Below are 24225 nucleotides of genomic sequence, written 5' to 3'. Positions count from 1 at the left end.
TGTCAGTAAAAGGACTATAGGAAAATCTATATAAACAGGGGTTTTTGCAGTCTTTCTTATAGTATATTTAGAATTTTAACATTATTTGAAATTTGTTCTTTTTTATTTATTTCTTTGGGGTTTTTTCTCTCATCTCTATTGTTGTTTTATGCTTGATGGTTGATTTGCACATAAATTCCTTCTGCTATGTTGAAAGTCACACAGGATCTGGCCCTTAGGGGAAATATTCACAAGAGATTTGGTAAAATATTGGTTTATATTTAACTGATTTTTCCACAGCAGCAAAGAAATACTATGTCATTATGGTTGTTTCAATTGTCTCTATTGTATAATTGATATATACATCAATTGGGGGGGAAATAAGATCTTAAAATTTAGCTTATCTAATGGGAAATGCTTCTGAAAATCCTTGAAGACAAGAAACATCATTAAAATTTTTAATATGGAAATTAATCAAAACAGCATTCTGAAAATAAAAACAGGTAAATACTGAAGTTGTTGCCCAACCAGGTATACCTTGTGATGTCTGAATATTTATTCTTTATTAACAGAACAGAATGTAATTGTTGGTAGAAGAAAAAAGGAAAAAAATTACCAAGGAAATAAAACTAATGCCAAAATTTGCATTTATAGTATTTCTGGTGCTTTTAGTGTGGGAGGCCCTGTGCTCTGTTTTGGGATCACATTTGGGCATGTATCTAACACAAAAAATGTTGTTGAAAGATGAATACAGAGAAGAGAGAATATTTTTGTTGTGATTACTGCCCTGTAATCAGGGATTCAGCTACCTATCAGAAAATCTCAGGTGCCTAATAGGAACTTTAAGACACCAAATATCTCAGATAAATGAGGATTTTTCTGAAGCTGAAGGCTACTCAGAAGGCTGGACAGGGATTTCCAAATGTCTCCTATCCAAATAAACTGCTTTTACAATACAAAATTGCTACTTTTAATGGAAATTTAACCTTTCTTTCACAATAGGATATTTTTAGGAGGGGGAAGAATTAGTGAAGGAGCTTTAGAAAAAAATACCAAAACAACCAAACCACAAAAATGAAGATTCCCTCTTACATTCAGGCTGCAAACATATCTGCATTGGGTTTTAGTTGGAAAGTAATCTGGCGTACAGAAACCAATAAATGGTGGTTTTCCAGTGGCTTCCACCTGTTCCAGAGTTGCAAGACAGCAGTAGCCTTTTCAAAGCCATTAATAATGCAGAAGGTCAATATCTAAACAGATATATTGAATTACACTCTGTATCATTATAAAAGCCAGACTTTTTGTATCACAGGTGATTTTTTATTTCTGCCATTTGACCCTTTCAAGCTAATTAAAATACACATTTTTATTTTTTTTCTTTGATAATATTAAGGATACTACTGTGGGGTTTATCCCAGTGGTTATGCTCCTCAAAATAGATAAAAAAAAAAACACTACCCACTGCAAAAAAGTATATATGTATTTTTATTAATTTTGCAGCTCCAGTCACTCAACAGAACTCCCCAAACACCAGAAAATCAAAAAAGTTAACCCAAAAGTCTTTCTCAAAGAATATTTTCACAAAAGTGAGAATATTTCACCACAGTAATTTTTTTTTCTTCAGATAATTATCAATTTGTGAGTTTAGAGGTATAAAATATATAGAAACATTAAGAATTCAATTTGTGCTCCGCAGTGATCTACAATACTTGAATATTACAATCAGTTAATTGCTGAACAGGTTAAAAATAAAGAAGTGCATTCATTTGCTGTTATGCATTTCCCCCTTATGTTTTAAAATCCATAGTAATATCAAATTCCAAAGCCACGAAATCTGCTGTCGGCGTCTCCCATTGACATTTTCTGTTTGTGTAGAGGAAAATCAGGTCAAACCAAGCCACTAACAGCATCACAGCCCTGTTTCTGCAAAATATTTTGTCACTACAGAATGTGGTGATTTCGGTGCATGTGTTCCAGTTTTCTGAATTCACTGATTGATCTCAGGGTGTGCGAGTGCTGAATCTTTGCTGTCTGAGACCTTAAAAAACACAGACTGTAAAGGTTTAATCCAAACCCCATTGCCTTCACCCAGATCACATAATGTTGAGTGACTTAGGTCAACAGGGAGGGATCCCTGATAGTCTTCAAAATAATAGAGAAGCACAAACCCTGAAATTTAAGGGAAAACATTAAATTAGATTAAATTCTCTTTTACTCAAAACTGCATTTGTAGTATGAAGTTCCTTCAAAATCAACTCATTTTCCTTTTCAGCTAACTTATTTGGTTTAATTAGCAGCAAACACTCCATTGATTCTTGTCCAACAAAGGAAAATTCCATACTTCAAATCTATCTTAAGGAAAATCCCATTCATTTAAATATAGGAATTACAGTTGCAAAACGAAGCAATTTTCCTTAACAATCTGTGAGCCAAAACGTCCTTATTGGAAGTTAAACTGCCTTTGAGTGGAAGATTATTTTTCCCAAACCATTATGCCTGTTAGCCAGGAATAGACATAGAAATTTCCTTTGGAAACCACCTTCTAAAGGCATAGTGAAAAATCCATCATGATGATGATGATTATTATTATTCATAATATTAGTAGTAACAATAATAAGGAGCAGTTCTGATTTTGCTAAACAGGAGAAATGTTGGATCTAAAAATATACAAGGGCATCAGCTCTGTGCTTTTGGAAGGTGGAGAGAGTTGGCAGTAGGGAGGTGAATTCAGATACAACAACTTTACATGAATTTTGTGGTTCAGGTTCATGGGTTAAAATGGATGAAAAGGCTGAAGAGAAGAAATGTTCCTGTTCCTCTGGCTCTGCTCTGCTCAGCCCATCCCATGTGTGACATGTAAATTCAAACCCATGGCTCTCACCAACCGGCCAGCTCGAGTACAGTATGTGACACTTTCTCAGATTCCTACTGACACGCAGATATTGCCAAAAATATCATGTCCGACTTTGCACAAAGCTCCACAGGCACAGAAATATTTATTATAAAACGTTTGTCTTCAGAGGAGAATACTGAGCTCCAGGAGAGAGGGGTTTTTATGGTCCAGATTTCCCTGTCAAAGATTACAGCATCTCACAAAACGTGTGCTGAGCCTCTTTGGCAAAGCCCTTTTCCCTTCATATTTGATGTTTGCTTAGTTTTGTTTGTTTGCTTGGTTTTATTGCTGTCAGTGTTATTTCTGGTGACTACATGACTCAGAGGGACTAGAAATAAAATTAGAGACTTTCACCTCTAGGTCAACAGTTTCATTCTGGCCCAGAATACAGGGACCTATGTAAAATAACTCATTGATCTCACTCCAGTTCCCAGTTGGCAAGTGCGCATATCACAAACTCTATCATTAAAAAGGGCAATAAATTGTCATCCTTTGCAGCAGTCCCAGAAGTGAGCTCAGTGTTTGCATTGGCCTTGCTGCTGCATCACCCTCTCCAGGAGGGTGTGTGAGGAGCTGGGGTGTCCTGGAGGTCGGGTTTTCCTTTCCCCTTCCTGCTGGAAAGATGAACAAGGGGCTGGGTTTTGAAGTGCAGCCTCCCAAATCAGTAAGACACCCTCCAGCCAGGTAATCAGATGTAATTTCATAACCATACACTGCTTGCTAGCCAAGGCTTTCTTTTCCAAAGGATGTGACCTTGATCTGCATCAGGTTTCTTTTCTCCCCACTAAACACCCTGAGCTTTTCTCCCTAATCACAGGGGTTCCTAATGAATTGCCGAATTCATGGAGGAGAAAGGTGAAGAGACACAAAGAATTGGGTATCTCTGTGTTTAAAATTACCTGTCTGACCTGCTGCTCCCAGAGCCCAGCTCTGAGATAACAGCTCTCTCCCCCACTGAGATCAGAGCCTGGATCTCTTTCCTCGGATGAAACACAGACAAAAAATTGCATCACTGTGATCTATAGCAGTAACAAACATTCCTGCTTCTACAGAAAGATTGGAGGGGGAGCTATTATATTTCATTTTTTGGCATTATTATTGATCCTAACAGGTGTTTTGAACTGAAGACCCCCATGGCTTACAGGAGTCTGCACAAACCCTCAGTTTAAACTACAACAGAGACGTCCAACCTTTTTTGTACATCCCTGGGTACTTGTAATCCTCCATTCTCCAGCCCATCATGAAAGCAGGACCATTTAGCCCTGGATCTCAGCAGCACAACTGGGTTAATCTAATTTATTTCTCCTCCCTCTCCATCCTGCAGGATCATAACCACTTTCCCCTCATGTTTGTGCATGGCTGTGAGGTTGTGCAGGTGTGACTGAGCTCCCTGTGCTCCCACTGGATCTGGGATGGTTTGTCTCCCGTGATCCAGGCTGGCTGCACCACACGGCAGCACACAGTGACAGTAATTTGCACTGATCTGCCCCCACTGCTAGTCCTGCTGCTACAAATAGCAATTGATTATAATGCTGTAGTGTTATTGACTGTCACTATGAACACAAGCTTTATTTCATTTTTAAAGTAACACGCCGCAGATTTACTTAGCAGACGTGGAGCAATAACAGCAATTAAAAAAAAAAAAAAAGGAACAAAATCAAAACAATTTGAGGTGGGGAGGAGGCAGAGGCAGCATTGCATAAAACACGGGGAAAATTAATTAATGTTACCAGATGATTATGATACTGCTGATGAGCAGAAAAGCTGTAGAGGATGTGAAAGATGGTATTTCAGAGAAACAATGCCAATTTACATCACCTGAGGATCTTGCCCGGAGCATTCAGGTCGTGGAAATATCTCAGATCCATCAGAATGTGGAGAAAAAAAAGTGAGCCTATAAAAATAATTGTGATTGTTATGGTCAAAATCTGATTCTGCCGAGGCAGCAGAATGCATTAATGCTGCACTGGATTTGCCCCTTCCTCTGCTTCTCCCTCCCCTCAGTTCAGGATTCAGTTTCTGATCCAGGTTGTTAAAAGAGATCCTATTTCATACATCCCTACGTTCTCTTTCTGAATCTTATGTTCTTAGAGCATTAATCTGCAGGATTGTCCCTAGAGTCCATTTGAGATGGGCGCAGAAATTTAGTTCAGGTAATTATCCTTTCTTTTCAAGTGAATTAAGGAACCAGGAATTCCTGCTTATCTGACAGAAGTGTAGATTTCCTTCCTTAATGCTTGTCACCTGCGAGACAAGTCACACAGGTAAATCTCAAACTGTGCCTTTGTGCCCCATCTAAAGTGGATTTTGGATGTCTCTGCGGAGTAATGCTCCAAGGACGTTATAGTTCAGAGAAAATGGTAATGTCTGTGTATAAAATGTGAATTACTTTAATAGGCTTTGGCAGCACAAGTCTCAACAAGACGATCCACCCCTGCTAATCTAGAGCATACGGGTTTTCTCTTCCTTTTCTTTTTTTTTAAAAAAAAGTCTGAATATAATTTCTCTAAGCTGCAATTTATAATGCTAACGTTTTACCGTTTTACCCCCCTCATTAAGGAGAGGAAGAAAGCTTCTAAGCCACTCTATTGAGCTGTTGAAAAACGTCTTACATTGAAATTCTGATTTAGAGATAGGCACAATCCATCTGCTTTGCATACCTTTGCCCTTTAAACCAGTATTTGTGATATAAAGAAGCACACAGCTTGCAGAGTAGCTGGTAAGTCTCCTATCCATGATTTTTTGAGGTTTTTCTTCTTCTTTTTTTTTTTTTCCTGCATGTATTTGCAAAGTCAGATTTGTTTCCTTCCCTCCTTTAGGCATGACAGCTTATGAATTACCAAAAAAACTATTTTTGTGTGGAATCACTGGTGTGGTGGTGTTGATGTTGCTTATAACAGCACTGAATATGGCACATTTATCCTATTTTGTGTTTTACGTTCCACTTATCTATTTTATATGTCTTTATTTAAGACAAACTGACTAAAGGTTGTCTGTTCTATTGAAAAAAATGAGAGAGTAGGAATGGCTGCACCTTAGATGGTTCAAAAATCCTGCTTTTGCTGACTTTGGGGGGGTTTTAATGGTGTTTTGTTGCCATTTCTTTATGATTTGCCTTTTACTTTGCAATGCTTTGATTAAGATGAGGCAGTGATTTTGTGGTATATGGTAGTGAACACAAAATCCCTTCTTCATTCCTTGAATGCCTATTGCTCCCTGTGGCCCATGGGGCTCCTACATGAGCAGATCACAGGATCCTGCAGAAGATGTCATGGCTCCCATCCTAAACTGGGGAGCAAATCTTCATGCAGCTGTAAGCCAGCCAAGACCATAAAAAATTTCATGGTCCTGTCTTTAAAATAATTACTTCTTGTGACTGTAATATGGTGAAAATGGGAGGAGGGGGGCAGAAAAGCTGCATTTGAGGGGTTTTCCTTCTATATGCATTTCAAACAGAGGGATCTTTTTTAAAAAGGAAATTACAGGTATCACTTGTTTTACAACTCTTCCACAGCTCAAATTAAAGCTTAAGCAGCTATGTATTTATCAATTAGCATTATTTCTCTATCCCTGTCTGACTCTCTGTATTGTTGTAACTCCATCAAATAGTCATTTGCTTTTTTTATGGTAATAATCCCTTCAAATTCACTCCTTTCATCTGGATCCCTGTATGTTATTTGTTGTTCTGCTAAATCTCTATTACAGAGGCCTAGGAGTTCCAACGGCCTGATGAATAATTAGAAATGTTTTATCCCTAAGCTTCAAAAGGGTGCTAGAAATAATTATAAGCAAACATTTTATGTAGCATTCCGTATCAATCCTATCCCAGCTTTATGTTATTTGTGCTTCAGATAGGAGGGAGAGAGGGAGATCCTGGTTTCCAGCTCCCACAGCCTAAAGGGGACACACGTTGACGTTGCTGGAGCTTTTGGCTTCCCTCTCCCCTCTTCTCCTGCTGGTGGGGTCCCACCACATCCTAGGCACCTCATGGCCCCTCTGAATTTATAGGAGTGTGGTTAATTACTGGCCAAAGATAATGAGTTATTTTATCAGCAAATTCCCCCTACTCTTAGTGGCAACGTGACCCATGGACCTGCGCTGTGTGCGAATAACGCCGCACCAAACCGGACCAGAAAGCTTGAGTTTTGCAAAGTGAAAGTTGATTATTTAGTCCAGACTAGATGTGTCAGTGCAGCCTTATTCCCTAGCAAATTCTGGGAGCTGTAGCAGCTCTAGCTGTCCTTCAGCAGACCAGACTCACGCCACAAAGTTTTTTACACAGAAGGCAAGGAGAGAGAGCTGCATCTCGAAAGCCTACAAAACTAATTGGAACACACCCAATGTCATTACATTTGACAGCATTTTGAGAAATACCCAATCACTTTGTCATCAATTTTCAATTTTGTCAAGCGAAAGTAGCTTTTCATTGGCAAACAACCTGCTGTCCCCACAGTATTTGTGAAAGTGTCCTGGCAGAGAGTAGTGTCATCTCCAAGAACATTTTTCAGGCACACTTTCTCTATAAAACTTTTATTGAGGAGTTTTTAAAAAAATCCTTGAAAATTGTGTTAAGATGAAGGGTTTTCATCCTGAAGATACCAAACCCAGTTATGGCCCAGTATAACAAAGGACATAAATACATGAATAACTTGAAACTTGTCAACAGTCCTTCTAGGTTTCCACTAAAACCAGCGCAAGTTTTGATGATAAGGAATTTTATCTGTTCACTTCAAAGATACTGTGAAAGTTTAATGCTGAAAAAGAATGAATTGACATTAAAAAAGGAGAAAATATTTATCAATCAATATGATGAGGATTCATGTGTGAAAAGCGAAGAACAGTGTGCTCAGGGGTAGCATAGTGATACCTTTCTACCAATCTGCTGCTCCTTTTGTCTCTTTCCCTCTGAGGTGAATTCATTCATCCTTGCTATTACTTTTCTAGAACAAAAGACAGTCTGATTCAGGGCCTGATTTGCTGGAGATCCATATTTTTAATCTATTTCTGTATTTTTATCAATTTGTTGCTTTTGAGAGTAGATCCCTGATTTTGCCATTTCCCCACCTGCACATTGTGAAGCTGTGGTGTGAAGAAATGTGTGAGAAGGAAACCAGGTTCATTAGAGGTGGTTTTCAGTGTTTGCAATACATGGACTCTCTAAGAGCTGGTGGAAGCATTTTGGCTGGCACAGCAGAGAAGAGCAGAGAGTTTACAAAAAACAATTTATCTCAGCTGGTGGACTCCCCCTAGCCCAGGGACAGCGCTACAGAATGTCTCTGAGGGTAGTGAGGGAATTCCACAGAGGAAAACCTTCCTTTGATGAGCCCTCTGGCAACCCTAACAGCCATTGGAGATCCAAAAATCCATGGCTGCATCCCTGGAAGTGTCCAAGCACAGGTTGGATGGGGTTTGGAGCCACCTGGTCCAGCAGAAGGTGTCCCTGCTCATAGCAGGAGGTGGAACAAGGTGGTCCTTAAGGTGCCTTCCAATATTGCATTTTTGCTCACAGTGGGAAATTGTGATTCTTCTTGGTGGTCTCTTCCTCACTTCTGGAGGTAAAATTCAGACTAAAGTTGCAATGAATAATCTCAAACCCCTTCTTCTGCTGCAACAGGGAAATGGTGTGGAACACTGAAAAAACACTGTAAGAATCCAATGGCTCATTAAAATCAGAGATGGTAGAATCTACAGTTTCTTAGTTTGGAGTTGACTCCTCTCTGACTTTGCCCCTCCAAAAATAACTTTAAAAAATATATTGTTTGGAAACACTGCAAGCCCACCAAACTCTATTTTATGTGCATTGAAAAGCTTACTTGCTTTTTTGATTAATATGCAAATAATGTATGCTCCCAACTTTCATCACTGCTTAAATACTGTACAAGCATCGTAAATAACCTGCCTATTCAAGTTTTATCTTGTCCACTTTACATTGCACTGCTCTTGTACAGGAAATGGATTGTATTTAATATTGATGGCTCTGTATGTGTCATTTAATCGTCCCTATTGATTGGATTTCATCAGAGTGGGGGGCTCGGACAGAAGCTTTGATTATACTGTAAGGAGTCTTTGCAGTTTTCTGTTACTCAACACCATATCAATGCACCTTCTGGTGTGATATCACTTTCACGATCAATACCTGGAAAGAAAATAAAAAAGAGGCCTCCAGGAAAGGAAAGGAAAAAAAAAACTCCTGAATCAGCCTCTAATTCCCTTTCTGCACATAGATTAAACCTCTGCAACTCAAAGACCATTTATTGTGTGGTTTTACATAAGAAACGGGGGGAAAAGAAAAAAACCTGAAAGAGTCTCCATGGGTTGTTTGTTTAATTTCTACATCATTTTTTATTTATAAACGTCAACTCTTCCTTTCAGTGTCCCTGACTGATGTTTGCTGGTGTGTAATTTTTAACAGTTACATGCCATGTCTCAGTTAACTGTTTCTCGTGATATAATAATAGTGCTATAAATGTATTATTTGTTCAAATGGATGCATAGGGGACATTTCGCTTTTCAATATTCTTTCTGCTGAGAGTGGACTATCTTAGAGCTTTTAAAGAACATCCCATGGTGGCTCAACCTCATCCTCACTCCAGAGCCACTCTGGTTTGTGCTCCTCCATCCCAGCCTCCCAACACCAATTGTAAGAACCAGGCAGCAGGAAACAATAATTCCCTGGGGATTATTAATACACAGCAGATGGGTATTTCATGGTGCTGGTGAGAGGGTTTCCCCATCTGGGCATCCTCAGCTGAAATGCAGGCGCTGACGTGCTCGTAAATCCAGCTCCTGGGTGCCTGACAGGAAACATCGTTCAGAGTTGTATCTGAGTAGGGAGAACATACATCGCTCCTCCAAAGCTGTTTGTGCTCTGGTTCTCCTCATTCACTGTCCTGAGATGAAAGGCAGTTTATGGGCTATTTATGAGCTTATCATCTTTTCCACTCTGGTGACCCTTTAACTGAGAGACAACAGTATTTAAGAGTAATGGTGATGTTAGTAGCTTATTTTTAAGGGAAAATGGATTTAAAACTTTTTTTTGGAGTAGTGAGGGTGCCACCAATGAAGACACTATGAGTGCGGATGTGTGGTGCTCTGGGAGAACAGGAGAATACAGGTTGAGCCTTGACATAGAGAATGGTGCAGAGGAAAAATGAGTTAACCTTAGTCTAGATTGCAGTGGCAGTTTAAAACCTCTGACACACACCTTGACTAAGTTTTCTCGGTCCTTCCAGATGAGTGACAATGGTTTCTTAGGAATACCTGCTTTTTAATATGCATATTCCTGGAGAGATCAATGCATTTCTGTTGACACAGGGCTAACCTGACACTCTAGTTTTGCACAGAAGTGCTTGTTCTTTGACTGCTTAAAAGAGAGCAAAGGGATTAGTGTTCAGTACGAAGAAATGTGACAAACAAAAAGTACGTGCCTTGTGCACATAAAATTTCATCAGAGAGGGTTACAAAGCCAGGTGTGGCTCTTTCTGCTGACAGACATCCCCAAATCTGCCCAGCAAAGACACAGGCACAGAAACCAGCGGGGGACTTACCAGACAATCAACGTTTCTTTGCTCCGTCAAACACTCTTGGAGATCCTTTGAGTTTAATAAACAAAAAAAAGGCAGAAACTGTCAGGGACAGATTATGTTTCCTTACCTGGAGTGATGTGGAAAGTCTTGGGCTGGTGGCACTGTCCTGTGTGCCAGAGGAGAGCCAGCAGTGTGTCAGTGTCTCGGTGTGGAGCACAGAGTGACAGGTATTTACCCAAAAGGGTACAGACGGATGCAAGCATCTGAGCTGCTAGACTGGAAGGCTCCTCAGTCTAAAAAACAAAAGTATGGTGTTAGGAAAGTGCAGTGCCTGAACAGATGTAACTTACTCATAAAAAGAAGTGCCTGTAGGCTTCCTACCAAAGCCAGAAGTGACTTCTAGCCCGGAAAAGACCTCCACTGAGACAACTGGGATTTTGAAATGTATTTTCTCTGTCTCTCTGTTGTTGCATTTCTCTGTTTGAATAGTTGCATTAACATATTTCTGGCAAAACTTGTAGGCAAACAGCAGTTTTATTGACAAACATTAATGGAACCTTGTTTACATATAGATATTTGCAAGAAAATATGGTTGAACAATTATACCAAATAAGGAATGAGATTTTGTGTTTTTTCTGGCCAGTCCCATCACTAAATTTTGACAGTGAACTTTCTTGGCAACAAAACCCAATAATCCTTGTCACTTGTCATATGCCCTCCTCCAAATATGTGCTTGATCACCTTCATTGTTTAGAAAACAGGTAAAAAATCAACAAAATGAAAAAACTCAAACTGAATGTCTCGATATGAAAATGGAACAAATAGAAATACATTCCTGAATTAGAGCTATATTTATTTAAACCTGGTCTTAATATTGGAAGATTGCTGATAAAATAACTGTTGCATCACAAATACCTAAATAACTTTGTGTCAGTAGGTAACAATAATATACTTTATGATGCTCAGTATAGGGTTCTTCTTTAACTTAAATTTTCGAAGTTAATTTAATTACTGTTAATGACAGTTAGAGAGACTGGATCAGCCCACCCAAAAGTAACTATTAACCAATTAGATTGCTGAATCTTGTTGAGCATGGTGCTTGTCAGGAGAGAGCCATGACCGTCAGGGACATAGGGAAAGCGGAAACAGATTTATTAGAAACAATTAATTTGGCAATTTTAGACAATAACTTCAGAACTTTATTTAATACTACTTGGAAGTAGTAGAAGGCACTGAAATATTTAATGAAAGAAGAGCTTTGAGCTGCATAATCTTGTGTTTTCTCCTGGATCATCTGTCTTCTGCTGGACACCCTTTGACCCACTGCAGATGATGCACATTCTCATGCTGGATTCTGCAAATTCCTCTCCTGTGGGGCTTCTGAGACCACAAGCCCCCCAGTAATTACCAGATGGAAATGATGCTCAGTCAGAACCAACCTGTGCCACATCCAAGTTGGTGACCTAAAGGTGAAAAGCTTTGATTCCCATTAATAACACTTTGAGCCACTCTGACCTCCAGGATGTGATTAAAAGCCCATTAAATTCCCTCAGTAGCTTTGGCTCATATTGTTTGCATTTTGCATTATTGTCATGTATTGTTTGATCACCTAATTATATTATTTGACTAATTTAGAGCATTTTTCTGTTTTGCGTTTGAGAATTCACCGCGCTACGAGCTCTCTTCACCTAGAGGAAATATCTTTCTGTTTCACTCCCTATTTCTCAGTGGGTGAACAAACTGCTTCCCTTTGTCTCATGGCTCAGAATAACAAATGTCAGAGCTCGGAACCTGGTAATTTGGCAATTTTAGACAATCGCCTCATAACCACGTTTTAGTACACCTTTGAAGCGGTGGAAGTTCAAAGGCTCCGCGAAGACGAGCATTGCTTTGCCTGTTGCTATGAGTCATTTGAAGTAATTGGTCCTGTCTGATGAATGTTTTGAACTGAGGAAGTAGTGCTTTATTACCACAATCAGATACAGGTTTTTAGCTGAGGAAGTGGTGTTTTCCTCGCAGATGTAGATGTCTGCTTGATAAGGCAGAAAACAGACAGATGTGCCTCTCTGCACTGGGGAAGAGGTGTGGAGAAGGAGCAAACATGAGAGCTGAGAAAATTCCATGAAGCTACATGAGAGGGGATTTGGAAGCCTTCCCAGCGAGAAAAATTCTCAAAAGCAAGGAAACTTGCCTTTTAGAGACATAAATACTTAAAGTTTTATATATCAAACAACTATGCCTTTCATCGGGTTTTCAAGTGCTTAGACTGGACAAAAAAAATCAGATTAAGCACTCTGAAGGTATTTTAAACAATGTCACCTAATTTAAGGCTCAGCATCAGGAGTCTGATTTTACATTTCCCGTAAGCATATGCTCTCTAACAGTTCTAAAAGTTGGGGGGGGGTTAAAATTTAATATTATAAGGTACCATTGCATGTTAAGGTGGTTTTTGGAATAATATGATGTAAGATTAAAGCCCAGAATTTATGTTCTGTCTTATCAGTGACTAATGCCTGAGGTACTGTGAGGAAGTACCTCTCTCTTGTAAATATTTTACTAAAATTAGAAAGAGAAAAGTCCTGCCAGAACCACATCTATGCTTCTGGACGTGCATAAGAGCATCCCGCAGAGCTGAATGGAGTCTCTGCTCCCTGACAGAGAAGTGTTGAGTTGTGACCCCAGCCTGGGGCTTGCCAGCTCCTGCAGGCAGAAACCTTGTGCTCAGATGTGCTGAGCTCAGTCCATCCATCCATCTGTGCCACAGACAGGAGTGGGAGAGCAGTTTTTGGCACTAGGAGGGTTTTCCTTTCTCAATCCCCTTTGGAACTGCTCCCACTGGTTGAGGTGGATCTGCACTGTGCCATATCAGTGGACTCTTCCGTGTTGGTCTCCTCTTGAGGCAGTGACAGTGCTGATGGTGGGTGTGCACGTTATTCATTACTGAGAAAGACCTTTTTCTTCTCCCCAGGCAGAGAAATCTTGAGGAGGAATCTCTGCTCCCACTGCTGCACTGCAGAAACACAGTAAAGCTCTGAATGGTAAAAGAGAATATCCACTTCAGGGTGTGAGTGGTGTCCAGAGCAGATTAAGGAAAGAAAGACTCATATTTCAAAGACAAGGAAGACTGGTGTGTGCTTTTGAGTGGAAAGCCAGTACAGCAGGAGTGGCAGACTCAGGTATTTTGCAGGACCATTTTTTTCCTCTTGCAGGTGGTGACAGAGTACAGAAGTGGCTCAAGTCCAGCCAGTTTCAATAGATCAACTCCTTTTATCAGTTTTACGATATCACATTTACTTAATATCACGTGGAACAAAGTAAATGTCTGCTAGGAAAGGCTGGGCTGCTGCTCAGCTGACAAATGAGCTGCCCAACGTGCTCTATCTCCTCTGAACCCCTGTGTATTCACCTGCACCTCCACCTCAGCCATTTTTCTCTTTCCCATCTGGGCTCTGGTTGCTTTGGCCAAGTGACACCTTCACAAATCAAAGGTTGCATGTGTAAACTTTCCTGGTGAGAGAGACAAGAAGTTTTGCAGCAAAGAAAATAACATAGGTGGACACAGGTCTGGAAGGAGAACTCAAGACCTGGGCTGACCCTCATGTCCACTGCAGTCGGTGCAAAGTCACCTTTTTTACTCTTTAAGAGCTTTGGCCAGTGCTCTGGGTTTAGTTTTCATCTGGGTGAGTGTAACAGGCTCTTAGCTTAGCCTGCATTTTGCCCACACAAATATTCAGATATAAATATTTGAAGATCTTTCCTCCTTTAAATTAATTTTCAGTTTTGTAGTAGATCAATGGTAAGGGAACAAAATGATCATAGCAGAGATTGCAGAGAGATGGGCACTGATAGCTTTGATGATGTTTTCAGTGTTTTTTGACTGTTGAAAACATCACATTTCCATTTAGTCTAATGAAATGGGGTCTGATCTCATCCCCCATTTGTGCCCATCACAAAGCTGTCACACATTTTGATACAATAAGAATATTCTTATGATCAGTGAAATTGCCAAACCAAATTATGGCGATGGTAGGTTAACCCATCCTCCTGCCCTCTCTGAGAGCTGCCACACACAAGCACAAAAACCTTCTTGTTCTGTAGCAGCAGGGGCTCCTCCTTCTTTATATGCTTTATGTATTATAAAGATAATTAAATTAATAGGTTTTATTCAATTCTTTTCCTTTCTAAATTTATTTTTTTAATTTTTAAGCACTTTGGCTCAGTAATGTTGTTTTATTTTTTTTCCACAGAAATGTGTACTTCCATTTTTTATCTAGGAGAACACTGTGAACAGGTTAAAGGGGCAGAAATGCAGCAGTTTGGCTGAGCTATTCCAGAAGCTTCCTACAGTTTACCTACATTTCTCCTGGCAGGATGTGAGCATCCTATGAGAAGGAAAACCTCACCAATAACTTACAAAGTAAGTTGGTGAATAAAAAAATAAAAACTCACCACCTTTGGCCTCTACCAACCCCAGTGAACAGGAATATAATTAAAAAATGGAATTTCACCTTTCCAACAGAATAAACTCGACATCCAGATGTGGGAACAGGATCCACCAGCACTCCCTTAAGCCAGCAGGGATCCTTGTATTATAAAAATAGAATCACATTTTAGGCTTGAGTCTATTACACAGCAGCAGTTCCTGTTGAGAGCATCTCTGGGCATCCAGCTCAGTGATTTCAAAAGAGAAAAGCCTCAGTGGCACTGATTAATGGAAAGGCCTGGATATACTGGTGGATCTGGAAAGCATCTCGTAATCTTTGACAGACAAGATGTTTCTTATTCTGATGGGATTTGATCATTGTTTATGAAATTATGTGAGTGACATAGCATCACTGTTATTTTTATCCTGGCATTACAGCTGGTCTAATAATTTGGGTAATAAAGTTACTTATTTTGGCAATAAATCATCATATGTATCCAGAGTTCTTATCAACATTTTCATTTATTAATATTCCCTGTCAGAATTCTTATCAATATTTTTCCACATTTGTTTTTCTTTTAGAAATCCTCTGATTTAAACTTGTATTAAACTTGTATTAATGCAAACCAGTTGATTTATTTTAAATGGTGACATCATTTTACTCCAGTCTGTAGAGGTTTACACTTTGCCTGAATTAAAGTGTCCACACTGACTTCAACAGGAATATTTCCAGTTTATCAGGTGGCTGTTTAGAATACATATTTTTTTATTATACACTAAATTTTCATTTCCATCTCCATATGCATTTACACCTGTGTTTGAACCTGTGTGAGCATACACTTGTTTTCATAATTTTCCCATGTGGTTTCTGCCTATTTGTCGTTTCCTTTTACACAGAGAATCACAGAAATCATGAAGGCTGGCAAAGACTCCCAAACTCATACAGCCCAGCTTTCTAAACACAATTGAGGGAAATATTTACAATGGTTTTATTATTAAGAATGTTGTTTAAGAAAAACATAAAAAATTAATAAAAATAACTGAAAATTATAACTTGTAATAGCCTATCTCAAAATTTCTGAAAACCAGAAAATCCTCAAGACAGAACAACCTCTTTGACAGCTGGATGGGTGAGTAACACATCACATTTATGCTGGGAAAGGAGAATGAAAACCCATCCTGAAGGAACAAGAGGTGGGATAAAAACACTTACCATAAGTCAAGTCCAGCCAACTACTACCAGTAGTAACTCAGATTTCGAGGAAAGCTGAGGACATTCCTGAAATAATGAAAATTTTCTTCCTGAAATAATGATCAGCACAGGAAAATGAAGACATTCTGTGGATGAACAGACCATCGCAGGCTGAACATGATCGATTCTACGTGGAGAGTTAATAATTTATCATTAAGGAACAAACTGAGAAAGAATTTATGCTGTCAGTTCATGCAGTGGGGATAAAAGAAGATATTTATTTAGCTCTGTTTTTGCAATAATAAAATTTGGATTAATTTACAGCAGCAGCTCAGTGGAGATGTCTGCTCCATAAAGGGAGGGAAGGCAAAGAGGGAACCATGGAGCAAATATAATTGTCTTGAAAGCTGTGGTTTAACAGAAACAAGCCTGGAAAAGATTCCTTGAGCCACTGAGTTAAGCCCAGCTCCTCCTTCTCTCACTGTATAAAATTCTCACCAGAGCTCACTCTGAAAGAACTGAATGTAAATATAAATCTTCAGCTGAAATACAGCAGAAGTTCTACAAACCCCAGCATGCTCACATCTGTCACAGCCACTTTGCACTAAGACTTTAAGAAACTTGTGTTACAGCTCAGCCATCAGATTTGATTTTCCTACCACCTTGAACACCTAAAAAGATTTTGGAGGCATATATACATATATATATTTTTTTTTTTATTTTTTTTTTAATCATAAAGCAATTTAAGTCCTGTTGGTTGAGCCCTGATCTGGCTCATATTTAAGCATGTGCTAAACTTCACTCATACAAACAACCTCAGAATTGACAGCAGGGCTTCAAAATGCCATTTTGTGCCTCTGAATATTGAAAAAACATGGCTGGTTTAAAAATATCCATCAGCCCAACCAGCACAGCACAACGCAAAGTGTGTCAGTCCACTGACAGAGAGGAAAAATAGATGGAGAGCATCGCTCTGAGTGGGCAGGGATGACAATCAGAAGGAATAATGTCATTCCAGGTGTGGGAATATTTGTGTTTGCTCTTGGTGATGATGGCTGTGACACCCAGCTCGTCCTCAGTGCTGCGACAGCAGGGGATGGAGCTGGAATGCAGGAAACAACTCCCAGTGATACCCACAGGTAAAAATTATGAAAACATATTCAGCACTTGCAGTTCCTTCAGTCTATCGGCTGCATAAAAGGCATTTATAAAAGAAGCCTAAATACATATTTAACCAATTGACCAGAATGGCACTGAAGGAGTTTTAACATATTTTGAAAAATTGCCTAAATACATATTTACCCAATAGACTGGAACAGCTGCTTCAGAGCCTCTCTGGTCTCTTGGGTCTGTAATACGTGTTTTTAAAAACTGCCTGGCTATATATTTACCCAATAGACCAGAACAGCTATTAAGTAAATAATGCACATTATATAACTGTCAATGTTCTTTTTTTTTTTCCATCCCTTTTAAAAATAATAGAATAAAATGGTTTTTAAAAGATAAAAATTTAAATATGAGGTATTAATTAAGATCGTGAAAGGTCTGGAGTGTGAGGCTGGTGCATGTGTGTCACACTGGAAGATATCTCAGATCACCAGAGTGCTTTTGTGTGTGTGTTTAAAGTACAGGGCACTGTCAAGTACATCAGAGCCTGGGGTGCTTAATATAGAAGATAGAACAGCAGTTGGGAGTTGGAAAGGTCTGGCAGAAGAGAGGGGAGGGAAAAGAAGGGAAGATATGAATCATAAATTCCCAGGAAGGATGGGTAAATCAAGCAGCTGATTTTGAGAAAGCCTAAAGATAGTACATGAAACACTGAAAAAAAAAAAAAAAAAAAAGAAAAAAAAATAGGCAGGGGGTGGGCATCATGGCATCTGAGACCTGCGTATCAATACCTCAATACCTCAGAAGGACAAATTGTGCTTTGCCTTCCAAACTTGACTTAAAAAGAAAACCAGTCCTGATTGTTGAACTATTAAGGATTGACCTTTTCTTAGAATGATACAGCTACCAGGATAATGTCTCCTTAAATCTTTATATATGTTTTAAACCATTAAATTAATGACAATTTATAATGTGTTCTAATTGGGATTTTTTTCCTCCATAAAATATTTCCATTCTGAAATCACACTCATGGAGACATTGATTTCTTTTTGATCTGAGCAGATTTCAGATTGTTTTGAAATAGTGAATCTGTGTTGCTTCTAGTGTCTGTCCTGCAACATAGTGAAAAAAAAGCTGTCTTCAAAAATAATGCTGTCACTTCTGCATTTTTTTTTCTTTTGTTTTTTAATTAGGAGACTCTCGGTGGCTGAAAAAACGATGAAGGCTTCTCACACTTTGCACAAGAACTCCAGGCTGACAAAAGATGAAGAATAGTCAGGAAGAGACAGGAAGTGGTGAATGGAAATTTTACTACAGGCAGCTTTCTTTTCCACAGAAAAATGTTTCTATTTCCTGGCCAAGCTTTGTCTTACAGTGAAATTTCTTTGTCTTCCTGTTTATCAGGTTGCTCAGCAGACACAAATGTGTTGGCACAGGGCAAAACAAAGCCTGTGACAGAGGGAAGGGGTTCTGCAACACCTTGGATTAATGTTCTTCTTGGAGTTATCCCTCCAGGTGAGAAGTGAGGAGAGATGGATGGATGGATGGATGGATGGATGGATGGATGGATGGATGGATGGATGGATGGATGGATGGATGGATGGATGATGGATGGATGGATGGATGATGGATGCATGGATAATGGATGGATGGATGGATGGATGGATAATGGATGGATGGATGGATGGATGGATGGATGGATGGATGGATGGATGGATGGATGGATGGGTGGACAGATGGATGGATGGATGACCCTCCTGCACTGCTTTTACAGCTTTTTGTATATCACTACAAGAGCTGTTGGGTGCAGTGGAGGAAAATCCAACAGAGGAACTTCAAGCTGCTTCATCTTTCCTTTATTTTTACTTCAGCTTTGATAGTCAAGCCCATAAAAGAATGATGAGCGGCAAAACCACTGCTGCTCATCAGTTCAGTATCACTAGAGAGGCTTTTGGCTATTTCACAGTTTTAACTCATTAAACCCCTATCAGCCAAAGCTCAGCTCTTCATTTATTTAATGAGCCACTGAATGTCATTAACGACATAACCTTGGACAGACTGCTCTCAACCACAAGCCCACTGTCAGTGCTGACTCCATTGTCCCAGGCTGCTCCAAGCCCTGTCCAGCCTGGCCTTGGACACTTCCAGGGATCCAGGGGCAACCACAGCTTCTCTGGGCACTCTGTGCCAGGCCCTCACCATCCTCACAGGGAAGGATTTTCCCAACTAAACTATTTTCCCAGTCATTATCAACTTCATGTGAGTTCTGATACGGCAGCTGATGGGTGAAAGCATCTCTAGCCTATTATTACCCTCCACTCTACAGTTCCCATTTCCTGAGCTTTTTAACTGAGTCCACTACACCAGAATGAGTAAAATGAAGGTAACATTAATCAGTGGGTCTCTCTCACCCACAAAGTTTAGAATAAATATATATTTCTATCTAGCCATCTATTTGTTAAAGTAGGGCATTACTTTTGTTGTACCACTTCCAAACTCGCTATTCACTATTTAGCAGCCTTCCTGCAAGACACAAAATCCATTGTGTAATAATTTCTAGCAGGCTGCAGGAGTGTAAAAGTAGACAGTGTTTCCTTCAAAAATGGAATCATCTTTCACAGATGTAGATGTGTACTTGTTATGCCAAGATGAGACAGATGTGGCTCTATTCACTCAGGGACAGGTGCGGAGGAAGAAGAGATAAAACATTTGTAGAAAGTGTAAGCAACTGCATCGCTGTTGTTAAATAAATAAACATTCTGCCAAAATGAAAAAAAAAAAAAAGTTTATTTGCTTATTTTTTTCCAGAATGTTTATTTTAAGCTGCAGCTTAGCTGTGATTTATTCAGATTTATGTTCCCATATCAATTTAAATTTATAATATGCATTCTATATATAAACATCTGTTTGTATATAATCAGGGGAAGGTGCATTGGCACGTATGGGTATAAATGCACACACGCATTTTTCATGGAAAATGGGCTCACAGGCACGTGCAGGCAGCTAATCAGGTGAAGATGGGAAAATATTTTATTAATATAATGAGGCTTTGTGTGTGCATGAGCAGGGGGTGGGAGGGAGAGGAGAAGCAGATGCTTGTGTTGCCTAACACAGATGAAGCTGGTTCAAGCTCCAAATTGCAGGAGAAAAGCCTAATTGCCCTTTGACCACACGGACATTAACAGGAAACCTCCATGCAGAAACATCCTTGGGGAAAGGGAAAGATGGTTTGGGCCATAGGAAAGAGCTTAAAGCTGGTTAAATGTTGGCTCCTGAACTCAGAGTTTGGGAGTGGCTGTGGAACAGAGATGAGAGTGATGCTGGGGGTCATCATGGGGAGGGAGCAGAGTGCAGAGCAGGGACAGGAGGTGGTTCCAGTGTTGGGAGATTTATTCCATTTATTACTGCTTTATCTGTTGGTTTAGTTTGGTTTCATAAAAAACACTGGCGCTTGCTCAGCCAGAAAAGGTGGGGATGCAGGGAGACCTCCAGGGAAAGTCAAAAGCCACCTCAGTGAAGGGATAATGGGCAGATCATGACATAAGCTTGTCCTCTAACCACATATCCCCATGCCTGAGCTGGAGACACCAAAATCACTGCCCTTGAGGACTGCTGTGTTTTCCTCATGCTTGGACTGGGGAGCCATCATTGAGCTGATGATGAAAGGGGGAATGTTTCTGTGTTTTGGTGAATATATGGTTCTCCTGACAGCTACTGTAAAGTTAAGAGGCCTGGGCCAAGTTTTTTTGGTCCATGAGGAGAATTCACAGTAGACACAAACCGTTAAAAAAATGTGCGAGGCAGGGCTTGTCCTGCAAGGGAAAGCAGCTCACCCCATCCTGACCTCCTCTCCTCCAGAGCACAGGCAGGCCCTCTGCTCACTGGCCATCTCCTGCTTGCCAAGAGGATCCCTCTGGACCACTGATTTTTGGCATTCACAGGATTTCAAGCACCCCACGTGAGGTCATCAAGCAGGCGGAGCCCAGGCGTCAGCGGGAGCCTGGAGATGTTTATCCTGGGCTTTCGCTGCATCATTTTGGAGAGCCCCATGTGCTCCCTGTGAAACTCAGAGCCCTCAAGTCCCTTGGATAGCACTGGCTGGGTCCATATTGCTCATTTGGTGACCAGCTTGATGGTCATTTGCAAGCAGGGTTCGTTAAGGAGGCTGATTCCAGAGATTTGAGGGTGCCCAGGGCCTTGTTCCTCCCAAAGGCAGCAAGAGAGGATAAGTGCAGACAAGAGGAGAGGCAGTCCATAAAGCCTGGCTGAAGCTGGATTAGTTTCCTCTGAAATATTTAAGGGAGCTGGGGGAGGGAAGAGAGCAGGACGGCAGCAGAGGCAACTGGAAGGAGGAGTGAGGATCCACAGCTGTGAGGAGGACTGGGAAGAGGAGGGGGAGGAGAGGCAGAGAGAGAGAAGGATGATGTGATTTAAAAAAGAAGAAGAAGAAAAAAAGTATTAATCACAGCTCCAGAACAGGAATCAGGGTGGGAATCAGCAGCTGGGAGAAGGGAAGAAAATGGAAAAGATTATTTTTCATTTGAAATACATTTCTTCAATCACAAGTCTGCCTGAGAGCGGGAGTTTGCAGCTGGGCACAGCAGAGGTGTCCGTGGGTAGAGGAGGAATATTTTGATGAGCAGAGTGAGCTCTGCAGTCAGCTGGGCTCACACAGGGGTCGGAGCAGGTGGGGGACTCTGTGGCCAACAGAGGTGTCACTGCCAAGGGCTGTCAGTCCCAAACACTCCTGTGTTCCCCTCCTCTGCAGCACAGTACAGACGGACTCTATGCTGCTGTCAGGACAAGGAGCAAGAGCCACATTTGAAAGGAAAGTCAAGTGACTTTTACATTTCTACACACTTGTCAGCTCAAAGCTTTCTCTTTTTTCCTTCCTCTTACATTAAAGGAGGGAGGGTGGAGAAAAAAGTAGCAAGTTTGTTCACCATGTCATTTTTTTTTTCTCTTGTCTTTTATAGCTTGACCAGTGAATCCAGCTTAACAAAAACATTTCCCTTTGTAGGCTGAACATTCAAAGACTCCACTCCTTTAAGTCCAAATGTGAGTTGCTACTTTGTTTGAATACCAGGAATCATATGATTTTTAAAAAATTAAAAATCTAGTAACAAAGGTATGATATAAATTCTTATGAAGTCATGAGGAGTAATGACTGTTTAGTAAAATTTCTCTTTTTTTATATATGTCCAGCATGTGATATATGGGACTTATCATGTATGTCATCAGGAGCAGGAGAAAGCAGACACTGGTTTTGCTCCCCAGTGAAGCTGAGAGCACAAAATATGTCACAACAATATTGTTACTTCCTTTACATTTATATTTTCTAACACCCAAGCACTGATTTGCTCCTTATTTAAGCAACATTTTCTTGATAAATTAAAAAAGCAGCAATAGCCATTACTGCAGGCTATATACAGCCTCTAATATCACTTAAGCATATTACAGAATATAATATCTGGTACTTAACGACTAACTTGCATATGAAAGCTCACATAATGTCTCATAAAACCCTTAAAATGGCTTCAGTTTAAGAGTCTCTTTAAAAAAAAAAAAACACCTTCAGGGAATATTGTAAATGAAGTAGCACTCCAGCCTTAGAAAAAAAAAATCACACACTTGCAGAAATTTTTAATATAAATTGAACACATTAAAAATTAATTTTGCATGACCATTTCGCATTGCAGTGCCAATGCATAGTTAAGATAAGGCCTTAACTCTTCTTTGTTTAAAGCAACATGGAAACATCTCTCTCTCCCTCCCCATTATCTGTACATAATTATAATTTTCATTAATCAGAAATTGGAACCCCATCCTTTGATAATGACAGCCCCGGCTGGAGATCAATGAAACCCTCCCTGTGTCACTAAGGGAACTTGCTGTAAACTTTTAGGGAATTCATTAAAGGGAGGTGTGACCTCACAATCAGAGGAGGCTACACAGAGCATTTCTCACATATGCCAGTCAGGCAGAGGGACTGGGTTTGCTGGGGAAATAAATGTTCTTTTCTGTGACTTTTCTGGTGGAAGTCTCGTAGGTTCTCTGGTGACGTCAGCTGTCAGCCTGGGAGGTTCAGCTGACACAAATGCTGGCAGCAGAGACTCCAAACCAGGCAGCAGTTTGTGTTACAGTGCTGCTCTTCCCTGGGATGTATATATAGAAAAGACCTTTAGTGATTTTTCTCTTTTCCAGCTTTTGCATTGGACTCGTGGCCAGTGTTTTACAAGCCTTGGCTGCAGCTGGACATTGACTGACACTTTTTGCCCCCCTGGAACAGCTCTGATGGACACCAGAGAGTCCAAACCTCTCTGATATTGCCACACCACAGTAGGCAACAAGATTTTTCACATTCTGTCTTGTTTGTAAGATTCCCAAGATTTTTTTTTTCTCTTTTATTATCCCAAATGCATGATAAAAATCATAAAACCTGAGAATTATTTGGTATGGGATGGACCTTAAAGACCATCTTTTTTTCCAGCACCTTCTGCTAGATCAGGTTACTCCAAGCCCCATCCAACCTGGCCTTGAACACTTCTATTTGATATTCACTTGCTATTTTATCTTTTCATTGTTTTATTTACCTGCAGGTAAATCAGGTTCCTAATCCAATTCTGAAATCTTGGGTTTTCTTGCTATAAACTCCTTAATGGTGTGTCTGCCTGCTTTAATGATGCTTGTTTGTGCTACTAACACTTTAATAAATACATCCTCATGTCAAATATTCAGGAACCTCACATTCATTTGCATTAAAGATGCTACAAAAGCAAAATAATTTGCCACACGTCACTCATCATACATGGATTTTGATCACTAGAATCTTTGTTCTACACTTCTTTTCAAATTAAAATAAATAGTTCCACTCAAACCAAAAAATGCCATCTTCAGTCCAAAGTGTCTCAGAAATCGCTGTGACTTCTAAAATATCTCAGTGTTCTAAATGGCTCTAAAATATTTAAATGTTCTAAATGGCTGAACTTGGAAAAGTCACAAGGAGCTGCACAGCATGGAAGCAGACCTTCTTTAACATGTTGAGCTAAATGTTACCACATTTCCCAGGGATTTTAATTGAGAAAAATATTACAGACTTCCACCA

The 24225-nt window shown here is 40.0% G+C and overlaps 2 long non-coding RNA genes across 7 annotated transcripts in view; both read left to right on the top strand.

Moving 5' to 3' along the window:
• LOC121470278 (uncharacterized) overlaps positions 1 to 18655 on the top strand; it is a 96849-nt gene extending 78194 nt beyond the window's left edge. For 2 of the 6 annotated variants that reach the window (XR_012056861.1, XR_012056862.1), the window contains exons 2-4: positions 14646 to 17152; positions 18314 to 18415; positions 18525 to 18655. This is a non-coding gene — a long non-coding RNA (uncharacterized lncRNA). Of the gene's footprint in view, positions 1 to 2702; positions 5592 to 13366; positions 13575 to 14645; positions 17153 to 18313; positions 18416 to 18524 lie in introns of those variants that run through there. The other 4 variants (XR_012056863.1, XR_012056859.1, XR_012056860.1 and 1 more) reach the window with 4 other exon arrangements.
• A 283-nt stretch (positions 18656 to 18938) lies between these two features.
• LOC140684505 (uncharacterized) lies at positions 18939 to 24005 on the top strand. The gene is made up of 2 exons (XR_012056858.1): positions 18939 to 22178; positions 23325 to 24005. It is a non-coding gene; the product is annotated as an uncharacterized lncRNA (long non-coding RNA).
• Positions 24006 to 24225: the final 220 nt, after the last annotated feature.

Source organism: Taeniopygia guttata, chromosome 7 (assembly GCF_048771995.1).
Source record: "Taeniopygia guttata chromosome 7, bTaeGut7.mat, whole genome shotgun sequence".
In the NCBI taxonomy this organism is placed as follows: Eukaryota; Metazoa; Chordata; class Aves; order Passeriformes; family Estrildidae; genus Taeniopygia; species Taeniopygia guttata.
This window is presented reverse-complemented; position numbering and strand designations above follow the sequence as displayed.